Genomic DNA, 14,663 nt, shown 5'->3' with positions numbered 1-14,663 from the left:
GCAAATTGTATCTTGGGTATTATAAGTATCTGGGCTAATATCCACTTATCAGTGAGTGCATATCATGTGCGTTCTTTTGTGATTGGGTTATGTTGGAGTTTGTCAAAAGACCCTTACTCACAAGGACCACAGAGACCGCCACCATCACTGCAAAATGCATGAGGATTTTTATTGATCCAACATGTTGGGGACTCCCCTCTCAGCACGCAGGCCAGAGGAGAGACCAAGAACAAAGAAAGAACACACTTTTTATACCTTTGTAAGGGGCAGATTTGAGCAACAGGGTTCTCATTAGTGTAGCAAGTAACCCTTTCAGGCATTGGTTGGTTTGTATAGTGGCTAATTTACCCTTTGGCCTAGTGACTCACTTTGCTTGCCCCCATGGTGGGTTATTATGATTTGGTCAGCAAAGTAAAAGTACATTTTTGAACTTATGAGTGAGCTATTAATGTCACAGCTATCAACCTCACGGGGATTCTAGTGACAAGGTCAGGGTGGTTTGTGGTCTTTGGCAGAATTCAGTGTGGGGCAGGGGACAGGAGAATTGCTAATCTTGATAAGGTTATGCTCGGAGGACAGCTAATATTATTTTGGTAGCTGTAGGCTTAATCATTTTGACCAGTAAAACTATGTTTTTACATTTGTTTAGTCAGACAGCTTCCTTATCTGGCTCTGCACTTTGCCTGCTAGTACAATTTGGAAAGTCCTTTTCGAGGGGGAAGGTACTGGGTGGTCTTGAATTCATTTTGGATATTACAGGTACCTCACTCAGGATGATATCCTCCAGATCCATCCATTAGCCTAAAATTTCATAAATTCATTGTTTTTAATTGCTGAGTAGTACTCCATTGTGAAAATGTACCACATTTTCTGTATCCATTCCTCTGTTGAGGAACATCTGGGTTCTTTTCAGCTTCTGGCTATTATAAGTAAGGCTGCTATGAACATAGTCAAGCATGTATCCTTATTATAAGATGGAACATCTTCTGGGTATATTCCCAGGAGAGGTATTGCTGGATCTTTGGTAGAAGTATGTCCAGTTTTTTGAGGAACCGCCAGACTGATTTCCAGAATGGCTGTACAAGCTTGCAATCCCACCAGCCATGGAAGAGTGTTCCTTTTTCACCACATCCTAGCCAGCATCTGCTGTCACCTGAATTTTTGATCTTAGCCATTCTGACTGGTGTGAGGTGGAATCTCAGGGTTGTTTTGATTTGCATTTCCCTGATGATTAAGGATGTTGAACATTTTTTCAGGTGCTTCTCAGCCATTTGGTATTCCTCAGTTGAAAATTCTTTGTTTAGCTCTGTGCCCCAATTTTAAAAAAAAAAAAATATTAGGTATTTTCTTCATTTACATTTCCAATGCTATCCCAAAAGTTCCCCATACACTCCCCCCTATCTACCCACTACCATTTCTTGGCCCTGACGTTCCCCTGTACTGAGGCATATAAAGTTTGCAAGACCAATGGGCCTCTCTTTCCAATGATGGCTGACTAGACCAAGTTCTGATACATATGCAGCTAGAGGCACAAGTTCTGGGGAGTACTGGTTAGTTCATATTGTTGTTCCACCAATAGGGTTGCAGACCCCTTTAGCTCCTTGGGTACTTTCTCTAGTTCCTCTATTGGGGGCCCTGTGATCCATCCAATAGCTGACTGTGAGCATCCACTTCTGTGTTTGCTAGGTCCCGCCATAGCCTCACAAGAGACAGCTATATCTGGGTCCTTTCAGCAAAATCTTGCTAGTGTATGCAATGGTGTCAGTGTTTGGAGGCTGATTATGGGATAGATCCCCGGGTATGGCAGTCTCTAGATGGTCCATTCTTTTGTTTCAGCTCCAAACTTTGTCTCTGTAACTCCTTCCATGGGTGTTTTGTTCCCAATTCTAAGAAGGGGCAAAGTGTCTACACTTTGGTCTTCATTTTTCTTGAGTTTCATGTGTTTTGCAAATTGTATCTTGCATCTTGGATATTCTAAGTTTCTGGGCTAATATCCACTTATCAGTGAGTTCATATCATGGGAGTTCTTTTGTGATTGGGTTACTTCACTCAAGATGATGCCCTCCAGTGCCACAGACCCTCTGGGTCCCTTTGTCTGCGTGGGACGGGTCTCTAGTCATGTGTGGGCAAAGCGTCGAATGAATAGACAGACAGATGCACACAGGAGAGGTTGTATAGAATCTGAATGTAATTTGTCAAATCGAGCATCAAACTTTTTATACAGAAGACAATAAGGAAGTTGGGTGACACACCAGCAAGGTACAAAGAGGTTAATGGATACTTACATAAAACAGAGGAATGCAAACACAGAAGGTCTAACAGGAACCACCTGGGATAGAATTCATTGTTAGCAACTGATAACAACAAGGGCTCCAACTAAGATTCACTTAATCTTAGAAGCCAGGGTCAAGGGCTTCGTGCCCTTGTCATAGTTCCTATTTTAGTCTATTGTATAGTTCACCTTCCCCCTAGGCCGTTGTAAATACATGTGTATGGGTGTAACTCAGCTATCTATAGTTCTAAGTATCTACTCTGGTTTCTCCTTAGGTCTGAAACTTCCTTCTTCCTAGATGATGGTAAATTCCTATGTAGGGCAGTGACCTAGCTTTTATTAAAAGTGATAGTGTGATTCTAAATGTCACTAAATAGCAACATTCTTCCTGAATTCCAAGCCCATGCTCTGCTCAAGGACATTCTAGGACATTGGAACACTGGCGAAAGCTTTAGCTATGTCAGAATTAAATGGCACTTATAGTAAGATAATACTAAAAGAGAGCACGTGGATCCATACACCAGACTAATGCGGGAATGGAATATTAATGTATGGGTTAGGGCGAACGCCAAACTCCAGGAGGTGAGTTTCCGTGAAACTCTTCTGCCTCGTGAGTAGCTTCTAAGCCTCTCAGCCTGTCAAGCTGACTCGACCAGAGTGCGTGACACTCCAGATCTATCCATTTGCCTAGGAATTTCAAAAAATCATTCTTTTTAATAGCTGATTAATTATCTATTGTGTAAATCTACCGCATGTTCTGTATCCATTCCTCTGTTAAGGGACATCTGGGTTCTTTCCAGCTTCTGGCTATTATAAATAAGGCTGCTATGAACATAGTGGAGCATGTGTCCTTCTTACCAGTTGGAACATCTTCTGGATATATGCCCAGGAGAGGTATTGTGGGATACTCTGGTAGTACTATGTCCTATTTTCTGAGAACCCGCCAGACTGATTTCCAGAGTGGTTGTACAAGCTTGCAATCCCACCAACAATGGAGGAGTGTTCCTCTTTCTCCACATCCTCGCCAGCATGTGCTGTCACCTGAATTTTTGATCTTAGCCATTCTGACTGGTGTGAGGTGGAATCTCAGGGTTGTTTTGATTTGCATTTCCCTGATGATTAAGGATGTTGAACATTTTCTCAGGTGCTTCACATCCATTCGATATTCCTCAGTTGAGAATTCTTTGTTTAGCTCTGTACACCATTTTTAATGAGGTTATTTCATTTTCTGGAGTCCAGCTTCTGAGTTCTTTGTATACATTGGATATTAGTCCCCTATCTGATTTAGAATTTTAACTATTCTTTCCAAATCTGTTGATGGCCTTTTTGTCTTATTGACAGTGTCTTTTGCCTTACAGAAACTTTGGAATTTTATGAGGTCCCATTTGTCGATTCTCGATCTTACAGCACAAGCCATTGTTGTTTTATTCATGAATTTTTCCCCTGTGCCCATATCTTTGAGGCTTTCCTCCACTTTCTCCTCTATAAGTTTTAGTGTCTCTGGTCTTATTGAGAACGCATTTGACAAAATCCAACACCCATTCATAATACAAGTCTTGGAAAGATCAGGAATTCAAGGCCCATATATAACCATAATCAAAACAATATACAGAAAACCAGTAGCCCACATCAAACTAAATGGAGAGAAACTTGAAGCAATCTCACTAAAATCAGGGACTAGACAAGGCTGACCACTTTCTCCCTACCTATTCAATATAGTACTTGGAGTCCTAACCAGAGCAATTAGACAACAAAAGGAGGTCAAGGGGATACAAATTGGAAAGGAAGAATTCAAAATATCATTATTTGCAAATGATATGATAGTATATATAAGTGACTTTAAAAATTCCACCAGAGAACTCCTAAACCTGATGAACAGCTTCAGTGCAGTAGCTGCATATAAAATTACACTTGATCTTAGACAAAAGGCCGAGAAGCAATGGATATAAAATTAACTCAAACAAATCAGTGGCCTTTTTCTACACAAAGGATAAACAGGCTGAGAAAGAAATTAGGGAAACAACATCCTTCACAATAGTCTCAAATAATATGAAATACCTTGGTGTGTCTCTAAGCAAGTGAAAGAGATGTATGATAAGAACTTCAAATCTCTGAAGAAAGAAATCGAAGATCTCAGAAGATGGAAACATCTCCCATGCTCATGGCAATCTACAGATTCAATGAAATCTGTATCAAAATCCCAACTCAATTCTTCACCAAGTTAGAAAGGGGAATTTTCAAATTCATCTAGAATAACAAAAATCCTAGGATAGCAAAAAAGTATTCTCAATAATAAAAGAACCTCTGGTGGAATCACTATGCCTGACCTGAAGCTGTACTACAGAGCAATTGTGATAAAAACTGCATGGTACTGGTACAGTGACAGGCAGGTGGATCAATGGAATAGAATTGAAGATCCAGAAATGAACCCATAAACCTATGGTCACTTGATTTTTGACAAAGGACCTAAAACCATCCAGTGGAAAAAAGACAGCACTTTCAACAAATGGTGCTGGCTCAACTGGCAGTTAGCATGTAGAAGAGTGTGAATTTATTCATTCTTATCTCCTTGAACAAAGCTCAAGTTTAAGTGGATCAATGAACTTTGCTCTGATTTCTATCTGCTGCATAAAGAAGGTTCTCTGGCCAAGGCTGAGAGCAGCCAGGACTCTAGGTATAAACATAAATACTTTGAAGGCAATGTGACAACCTGACCATTGTGTAAGCAATTTTAAATCTAATTTTACTGAGAACTAATTTGGAAGTTTTTGGACAGTTAGGATTTCTCTCTGTGTTGGTGGTTGGTATTATTGCTTCATAAGAACAGCTCAGGCCCTCTGCCACCGGGAATTTCCCCTGCCTTTCTCCTCATCCCAGGGATTGTTCCAGAGACCTGAGAAGCTGACTGCCTTCCCCTTTCCCTGTCACATGTGGGAATGGACACTATTGGTTATATTATTATATTGTATCAGTTCTGGCCATAGTTTGAGGTTTCCTTAGGAACTCTTGGTATTGGGAGACAGCATAAGGTCAAAGAGAAGATAACACCTGGGTTCTGGAGCTGACTGCAGCGTTCTATTGGACATTCAATACACATCACCTGCCAGGAACTCCACACCCACAGGTTTGGATCCTCTATTAACCCAATGTCTTCAGATTACAACTCTGGAATCCCCCTTCCTAAAATATTAACTTTTGATGCATTCTCACTAAAGGGTCCTGAATCCACAGCAACATGTTCCATGCTATCAAACTAAAAGTCCCAAACCTCTGGATTCCTTTTAAAACCACTAATCCATGTGTCTGTGATGTCATGTCTATGGTTGAGCCTCTCAACCTCTATCTGGATGCTTTCTTCACATGCAGATATTACTACATCTTCAATTCTGGAAATGTACTAATCCACACTCTCATCCCATTATGCAAGCCTGGTACACTGTCCTAAAATCCATTACCCCCTCCTCTTTCATTGCTGCTGGTTTCATATCCAAGGCAATGGAATGACATGGCAATAGCTAGGAGGAAAAAAAAGAGATAATTATTAAACAGGAGCCTGAGCCACCCTTTAGCCTAGAGTATAAAGATACAATATCCCAGAGATAACCATCTGCCTGTCCATCCCACTGCCACCATGCTGACCTCGGATGCTCCTGGTAGCTGTGCTGACCTGCTTCATTGCCATGATCACAATGTCTGTGTTGAGGTAGAGGAAACTCTTAGGGAAGATGCCTCCAGGACCTACCCCGTTACCTTTCCTTGGCAACTTTCTGGAACTGGACACAAAGAAGTTTTATGATTTCTTCTTAAGGGTAGTACTGGGCAGAGAGATGGTACATTTGGGGTGTGGAGCATGCCTGGTGTGGCTCAGATTCTGAGGCAGAGGGCTGACTAGGTCAGGATGCAGACATATGTTAGAGGCTTGACACCAGATCCTAATGCATCTATATGCCTGACATCAGGACACGGGCAGTTCCAGGAATGGCTTCTCTAACTTCTCCCTTTGAAAGATCAGGGAGTGGTATGGTCCTGTGTTCACCGTCCACCTGGGGCCTCATTCTGCTGTGGTGCCATGGGCATATGATGTAGTAAAGGAGGCTCTGGTGGACCAGGCTGAGCAATTCAGTGGCCATGGAGAGCAAGCTTTCTTGGACTGGTTCTTCAAAGGCTATGGTGAGGATGACAGCACATGTGGGAGATAAGCAGACAGATGTGCAGTAGCAGGTTCTATGGCCTTCCCTGACTTGCCTGCCCACTCAAAGCTCTCTCTTTTTTTTTGATCCACTTGCCTGTTCAATGTTAATTTGCTCTGTGGCCTTTTCTAGATTGTTTTAGCATTCTGTTTCTTCCTGCAATTCTGTGGTTCTCTACCTGTCTCCCTAGTCTTCTTCTGGGTATCCCTTTCCTGATCTTACAAATGTTATTATTATTATTTTAAATAATTTTATTCATTTACACTTCAAATAATATTACGTCTTCACAACCCTCCCATCCCTTTCTTTGCCTCTATGAGGGTGCTCCTCCACCCACTCCCACATCACTGCTCTAGCATCCCTCTATGCTCGGACTCAAACCTCCACAGGACCAAGAGCCTTCCCTCTCATTGATAACAGATAAGGCAATCCTCTGCTACATATGTATCTGGAGCCATGGATTCCTCCATATGTAGTCTTTGGTTGGTGGCTTAGTCTCTGGAAGGGAGCTCTGGGTGGTCTAGTTAGTTGTTATTGTTCTTCCTATGGGGTTGCAATCCCCTTCAGCTCCTTCAGTCCTTTCCCTACTCTTCTACTGGGGTCCCTGGGCTTGGGCTGTGAGTATCTGCATGTATATTGGTGAGGTGCTGGTAGAACCCCTCAGGGAACAGCCATATTAGGCTCCTGTCAGCAACCACTTCTTGGCATCAGCAATAGTGTTGGGGTTTGGTGTCTGTAGATGGGATGGGTCCCTAAGGAACCTGCTCACAGAAATATGTCACAAATCTTGTAGAATGGACATGTTTAGAGAACAGAGGCACAGACTGCCACGTGCACTGCAGTAGGCTGTCCACACAGTCAGGCTCTGAGGGGTTAAAGGTCTGCTCCAGGTCAGCCTGGTCTGCTGTCTGGTCTGCTGCCTCTTCTACCAGCTGCTGTCTTCCACTCACTGCCTGTAAGCTTTTTAAACCAGCCAGTATGTTCATGAACAAAACAAACACTTCACCAGTCACATCTTCCTGGACCATTTTGGATTCAGTGAGAGTGATCTCCTCTCCTTCCTTAGTTAACACTTCATCTAGGATGATCTAAGATGCTTGAGTTTTGTGGACAGGAATTTAATTGCTCATTTTCTAACAATGTCTTCTCATGGAAGAATCTGGCTAAACAAGCCACCTAATGTTTCTTTTGCATCCATCTTAAATATACTTAACAGAGCATTGTTCACCAAATTAAATTCTGCAGAGTCATCTATCTGCAGAAGCTGGGTCAGTATATCTGCTATTCTCTGAAAGTTTTCTCCTGTGGCAAACTGAGGCAGCTCTTTAATTGCTTGGTGTTGTATTGACACATCCTCATGCTTACATAGGTCTAACTTTGCATTGATAGCAGAATCAGCCAGCTCTGGAAAATGCTTGAAGAATTTAGGTATAAACTGAACTGCTAATTGCTTTTCCTTCGTACTGCCTTTCACACCACCCAGTATCACTTGGTAGGCATTTTAATGTTGGCTCACATGTTCCGCAGCTTAGGCGAGGATGCTGTAGTTGTAGTACAGCTCCTTCATCATCGGTATGCTGAGCACCAAGTTCTGGGCCCACCCTTGTCACCCAATACCTCCTCTTCTCAGTTTTGAACGTCCAACTTCCTCTGTGTCTAGGTGGTGAATCTTCCCTTGTCTGACTCCCAGAGTTCCTCTCTCTGTTCAGATGTCTCACCTTACTCTTCTGCCTTAGGCTATAGGCCATAAGTCTTTTATTTTAACAAATCAAAAGGTACCTTAAGCAGGCAAGGAAGGATAGAGGCACATCTTTTGCACAGTGCATATAAACAGTACCCTACAATATCACACATGGATGCGGATGCAAGTTCCAATCATAGAGCCTTGAACAGAATAAATTTCATGACCACATAGATGAACAAAACATTCATTATGTTCTACATAGTGCCAATAAGGAAGAAAGCAAAAATAACAAAATTTAAGTGACATTCCATTTCCTTCTGTCAACCTTACAATATCCACCAACCAGTATGAAGAAAAATTATAATAATTAATAAAAATAAAAAGAGAAGCCTCATAGGCAAAGAGGACACTCCAGTGGAACTTGGAGGAAAATGGTCTCAAATCACCAACAGAAAGACAATGATTGGCTGATGGGATTAAAAAGAGCACACAACACAGCTACATTTGCCATTGTATGCTTCTCAATAGCCAAGGTATGAGATCAACCTAGATGTCATGAGCAGATATATAGAAAGTATAAAGAAAATGAGGCACACACAGCACAGAATCTTATACCAGAAAAACAAGAATAAAATTATGACATTCACAGGATATGGATAGATCATCATGTTAAGTAACACAAAACCAAGTTTTCTCTTATTGTTATCTGTTCAGTCAGGATTTAAATGTGTGTGTGTGTGTGTGTGCACATACAGGAAAATGGGAAAGGGACTATGGAAGAGGAGAAAGATGCAAAGAAATGGGGGTGTTGGAGAACATAAGAGAGTTCATGGGATACAAGAGTAGAAGGAAGAACTGTTTGAGTGGTTGAGGGTATGTACATACATAGGTGTATATAGGTTATGAATATAGGAGAGAGAGATCTAGAGATCTTAAGTGGGTGTGTGTGTGAAAGCAGAAAGGCTCCATCTAAGTCATCAGTGAAAGTCATGAGATGTACACTAAAATCCCACTTTCCTACACAACAATGCCCTTTGTCACTCCCTAGTTGTTGGACTTCAGGGGAATTTGAAGGCATTCTCTGTTCCTGTGGGCCACATAGAGTAGCCTGGAGTTTTATAAGGTTGAGTGATTCATGAGTATGCTGGCTAGTTTTATGACAACTTGACATAAGCTAGAGTCATTGGAGAGGAGAGATCCTGACTGAGAAAATGCCTCTATACGATTAGTCTATAGGCAGATCTATAGAGCATTTTCTTAATTAGTGATTGATGGGGAAGGGCCCAGCCTATTGTGGGTGGTGCTATCCTGGGATGATGGTACTGGGTTCTATAAGAATGCAGGCTGGAGAGATGGCTCAGAGGTTAAGAGCACTGACTGCTCTTCCAGAGGCCTTGAGTTCAATTCCCAGCAGCCACATGGTGGCAAACAACCATCTGTAATGGGAACTGATGCCCTCTTCTGGTGTGTCTGAAGACAGCTACAGTGTACTCATATACATAAAATAAGTAAATAAATCTTAAAAAAAAAAAAGAATGCAGGCTGAGCAAGTCATTGGGACCAAGGCAGTAAGCAGCACCTCTTCATGACCTCGGCATCAGTTCCTGCCTCCAGGTTCCTGCCTTGCTTGAGTTTCTGTCCCTACTTCCTTCTATGGTGTACAGTGATGTGGAACTGTAAGCCAAGTAAAACCCTTTCCTCCCCAAGTTGCTTTGGCTATGCTGTTTCATCACAGTAATAGTAACCCTAACTAAGACAATGAGTATTAGGTATTACTGGCCTAGCCTGAGGGCCTTAGTGTGTGAACTATTTGGAAACAGGATATAGTTAAAATGAGATCTTTCAGGAGTGGGGTGGGTCTCTAATACAGTATGACTTGTGTTCTTATGAGAAAGTGCCCTTGAGGGGTCCAAGGAGTTGGCCCAATGGATAAAGTATTTGCTGTGCAACCATGAAGAGTGAAACATATTTCCAAAACCTACCTAAAAGTCAGGTTGACATGGAGGTGGAGACAGGATTCCTTGGACAATACAGCTAGCTAGACTAGATGGATTTGTGAGCTTTGGGTTCACCAAGAGACCCTGCCACAGTAAGCAAAGCAGAGACGGGTTATGGAAGCATTTGATGTCAATCTCTGGCTTACACATGCATGAATACACATATTCATAACTACCTGCATATATGTGTGCCCCGATTTAGCATGTGAACACATATGTGCACACATAACAAAACAAAGACAAAATAAAGTGCATATACAAGGTCAAACAAATACAGAGCCTGTCATGTGATCACAAAGCAGAGGCTGGAGTGATTCAGGGGTAAGCCCAGGAATTGCAGACATTGCAGTCATTAGAGGAGAGGGAAGGAAAGGAAGAACTCTCACATATATGTTTCAAATGCTATGGATCTGCTGAACCTTGGTTTTGAACTTGCAGCTCCTAAAACTGATTTGGCATATCATCAGTTTTAAGCCATCCATGTGTGCTCTTTGTTCCACTCTAGAAAAGGAACGAAATCATGGGAATGGAGTCAGTGACAGGCACACAGAAAATATTCAACCCACCATTGCTTGGGCATAATCTGGAAAGAGTAAGAGTGTGTGTGTTTGTGTGTGTATGTGTGTGTTGTACTATGCGTGCATGTGTATCTGCATGTATGTGTGATGTAAGAGTGTATGTATGTTTGTGCATATGTTTATGAGTGTGTATGTGTGAGTATATCTATGTATATATGTGTGAATGCATGTGTGAGGACTCACATATATGATCATATTTTATGTGTGTGTGTACTCACATGTATGATCTTATTTTAGAGTCCACTATCTTGGTAGAAGAGGCTGGTGAATAAATAGTTACCTGAAGCATCGCCTGCATCTCCCTCTCACTACTACAGTTGCAATCACTGTATTCTTGAGCTCTCCAGCACCACACTAAGACCCAGTGTCACATTCCTCCCACAAGGAATTGTGAAAACGAAGAGTGAGGCAGCAAAGAGGCTCAGGAAGCCTTCTTTATTTGATCAGAGAACTTTTCTGTTTATATGCTTTTAAAAAGTACAGCATGCATTTTCTCTATTTTACGCCTGGAAAACACCATGATTAACTAGCTAGCACCAAAAGTCTGTATGAGTCAGACCTCCATAGAAATCACTTCGCCTGTGCTGACCATTGTTGGCTAAGTCATTATGAACATTACTTTGTCTGAGCTGCCTACTATGATAACTACAATCACCTTGCCTTTGGTGATTTAGTGCTACCACCTGGCCCCTGCTTCTTTGGAGCCCTAGCATTTCATTCCTCCAACTGAGGAGCAGTACATCTAACCCTATGGCCAGTACAAAGAAAAGGGAGACAACAAAGTTCTTCAAATGTGCTGATGCCCCTCTGACAGTTTTGCATCTTAGAGGATTAGTGAAGGGCCTGTCTTCTGGGTCTTTCCACTGTGAAGGATTAAGTTTTAAACAGTTTACCCACACAAAAAATGCAATTTTACTAAGCCTTAAAATCCCTTCAGCAACACTAAACCAAGGAATATCAGACATCTCCACCTCCTTTTGAGTAGGCCATCTTTTGACAAATGCTTTGGCCAACCACCCAAACAAAAATTTGGCACTCAAAAAAACAAAAGCAAAACCAAAATCACCTGTGTGACCGTTGAGATTAAATCCAGAAGCTCCACTCAGAGGTTCCGTATTGTGGGTATGTGACAGCTAGCCCTAACCATGACAGCCCTCTCTTTTTGCCTGCCCAGCAATGAACTGCACTTTCCAAGTCATCAGGCCATCAGTGCTCAGACCTGGGTAATAACTGACACAGGTCCCCTGTGAAGACTAAAGAGACTTACTGTGGACCCAGGCATCTCTTAAGGCCTATTGACCTTTTGCTCTGGAGTGCCTAGGAGACCCTAATGGCCTGCAGGTGAGATAAGATACAATGGACTGTGAATTATTAACACTGTCTTTGCTTCTGTAAACCCTGCATATGCTTATGCTTATGCAATGGGAAAAGGACAAAAGGGTCTTTTTCTTACTATATAGTGGGAAAGAAAAAAACCTGAAGGAAGTAAAACAGTTTCCTGCTCAGCTGTGGATGCCACACAGCTTTCTGATGTGTGCCTTTATAAAGTCTACCTATTTCCACTTCTGCACAGCATGCTGTTGGCTTTAATGCTGTTGTCGTTTGTAAAAACAAACTCATTTAATCTAAGTTTGAATTGACTCTAAGTTTTTCATCTTTCCCAGTGTATTCGAATGCCATAGCATTATCAATAGATCAAGCTTATCCAGTTTTATCTTTCTTCCACACCCTTAAATACTGATTCCACACCCTTGAAATTCATTCCTACATAGATTTCCCAGACTTCTGCTTGAATGAATTAGCAAATTCATTATTCTCTTTAGTCACGTGGCACACCTTTCTACCTCCCATCTAGAAGCCTGATTTGCTTTAAGTCTGGTTATGGGGTTTGAGGTAGTTATTGGTGGGTCCTGAAGGCCATCAGTGTGTCTTGCCTGGGATTTCCTTCAGGGAAAGTCAATGAAGACAATGGAGGATTAATTTCTTCAATCAGAAGGAGGGGGTGTGGATAGGGGTGCATCTTATGCTGAGGGTAGAAAGACTCTTTCCTTGAGTGAGATAAGCCCTTGAGAATCTGAGGGTTCAGCCTCAAGGGGATCCTCCCATCCTGCTCCATCCCAAGTTACAGGATCCCATTCTCTACTAAATAAATGTCTTTTCTTTAACCGCCTATGCACTCAAGGCTGTGGCTTGAAATTTCATTGTCATTCAGCCAAATTTATAAAGAGGGCTTTGATATGGTTTCCTGCATCTTGACCTCTGGGGTGGGCTGGTGAGGGCTGGCTGGTGAGAAGATCCTTTTCCAGACTGCACTCAGAATCCTTTAGACTGGTTATGTGCACCTGGAGCTGGTCAATATTATAACTTAGTTGTTTCCCTTCACAGTGTTCCGAGATGTTAGAAATTTTATCACAGAGCTTGTTTTTTCCCCCTTTGTCAATTTATCCAGAGATCCTAGAAGCAACCAATCCACATCATCATTTCCTTACTTTCCCACAAATTGTCAAAAGTTTTATGTACAGAATAACTAGATTCCTTGCATCTCACAATAGGTGAATTAGGATAATCAAATACATTTGTCTTCAGAGTTTGTTAAATAGCACACATCTTGGGCTCTCTGTATTTTCCAAGCTTCTATGAGAGACTTCGGTAACTATAGGTGTTGGCAAGTTAAAAGCTTGTTCCAGATATTTAAAAATCTATCCTTATACTTCTGTTACTCTAGAACCATTTATGTATTACTCAGGGTTCGCTAGGCAGTGGTTCTCAACCTGTGGACCACAAGTCCTATAGGGGTCACACATTAGATTTCTTGTATATCAGATATTCACATTGTGATTCATAACTAGAAAAAATACAGTTATGAAGTAGTAATGAAATAATCTTGTGGTTGGGCTTCACCACAGTATGAAGGGTTCCAGCATTAGGAAGGTTGAGACCCACTGCTCTAGAGAAACAGAACTGATAGAATGAATGACACAACACACTCTCTCTATTATGTTACTTATATTATATTATATTATATTATATGTGTAACATAAATATATAAATTAGATGTATAATATATAAATACAAACATCTATTCTATATGTATGATATATGTGTGTGTATATATAATATATGATTGGATTAGAAGCTGTGGTTCAGCAAATCCAACAATGGTTGTCTTCCATCAAAGGGTCCACAAATACACTAGTTGTTTAGTTTATGAGGCTGGATGTCTCAGGTCGTCTTCTACATGTGCTGGAATCCCAGAGAAGTAGTTTCTAATGCCAGTGAAGGAATAGACCTGCCAGTGAGAATGAGACCTGCCAAACAGCCAAAGAGCAAGAGCTTCCTTCTTCCATGTTGTTTATATAGGCAGCCATAGAAGGCATGGCCTAGATTTAAGATAAACCTTTTCACCTCCAAAGATCTGAATTTAGAATGTGTTTTCTCATTTCAAATGATTCAGTCAAGAAAAATTCCTCATAGGTGTGCCCAGTCCTTAGGCGTTAGTTAATTCCTGATATGGTCAAGTTGACAGCCAAGAATAGCTATCACAAGTGGCAATCTCTTTAATATGATATCTCTTCATTCCTATATGCAGCATTTAGTTTATGAAGAAAAGGATCCCAGTCCGATGTATAGGTTTTACACTGAATCATGTGGGAGCAGGCAGGAGATTCAAAGACTTTTATCTGTGCCCTTTAACTGTGCCCCAGAGACCCATGAAACTCATGCAGAGTACATGGGCATATGGGCAATCACACAGCCATGTGCACTCTATGCATGAACACACACATCCTTGCTGATCTATGATAATTTAATGTTCTCCTGGATTTCTGTCCAAGTGATTTTTATCTCTCAGACTAAGTCAGACACAGTGGCCTTACCTTTCACAGGGGGTGAGGCACAACAGGTGTTCAGGTGACTAAGGTGTATAGGAGAAACCAAGACTGT

General features: G+C 41.5%; 2 pseudogenes; one reads left to right on the top strand and one right to left on the bottom strand.

The window, feature by feature from the left end:
* The first annotated feature begins 5,826 nt into the window (after nt 1–5,826).
* LOC147003363 (cytochrome P450 2A5-like) overlaps nt 5,827–14,663 on the top strand; it is a 28,988-nt pseudogene continuing 20,151 nt past the window's right edge.
* Nucleotides 6,733–8,063, bottom strand: LOC147003365 (apoptosis inhibitor 5 pseudogene; annotated as a pseudogene).

The sequence above is a fragment of the Mus caroli genome, unplaced genomic scaffold (assembly GCF_978045245.1).
Source record: "Mus caroli unplaced genomic scaffold, Mus_caroli_1 scaffold_8, whole genome shotgun sequence".
Taxonomy (NCBI): domain Eukaryota; kingdom Metazoa; phylum Chordata; class Mammalia; order Rodentia; family Muridae; genus Mus; species Mus caroli.
Note: the sequence above shows the minus strand (reverse complement) of the source record. Positions and strands in the feature narration are given on the sequence as shown.